The sequence below is a fragment of the Sinocyclocheilus rhinocerous genome, unplaced genomic scaffold (genome assembly GCF_001515625.1).
Source record: "Sinocyclocheilus rhinocerous isolate Xijiao unplaced genomic scaffold, SAMN03320098_v1.1 scaffold2132, whole genome shotgun sequence".
NCBI classification, from domain to species: domain Eukaryota; kingdom Metazoa; phylum Chordata; class Actinopteri; order Cypriniformes; family Cyprinidae; genus Sinocyclocheilus; species Sinocyclocheilus rhinocerous.
The window spans coordinates 190,556-190,909 of NW_015648610.1; positions in this window are offsets into that span (position 1 = coordinate 190,556).

The window sequence follows — 354 nt, forward strand, 5'->3', positions numbered from 1 at the left end:
TACTGCACATTGGTGTGGAGAACGACACAGAAGTATAAATGAAAACTGACGCATAGCCTACGGCGTAAAGGCTACGGCGTAGGTCCGACGCAGAAGTATAAATCAGCCTTAAGTGGTTTAATGCATTTGCGTCTCAAAATGGTTTTATGACGCAAAATTAATGTAAACACAGCCAGTTATGTCTAAAGGAATTAAACGGACAGGACAAACCACATTACTTCTTACATTTCAAAAGAGATCCGTGCGTGAATGCAGCTGAATAGATCTCCCGCTGTCTATGATGTCATAGTAAAAAACAACAGTAAAGATGAAGAAAAATCACTCACAGTTCTTGAATGGAAAACGTTCAGATAA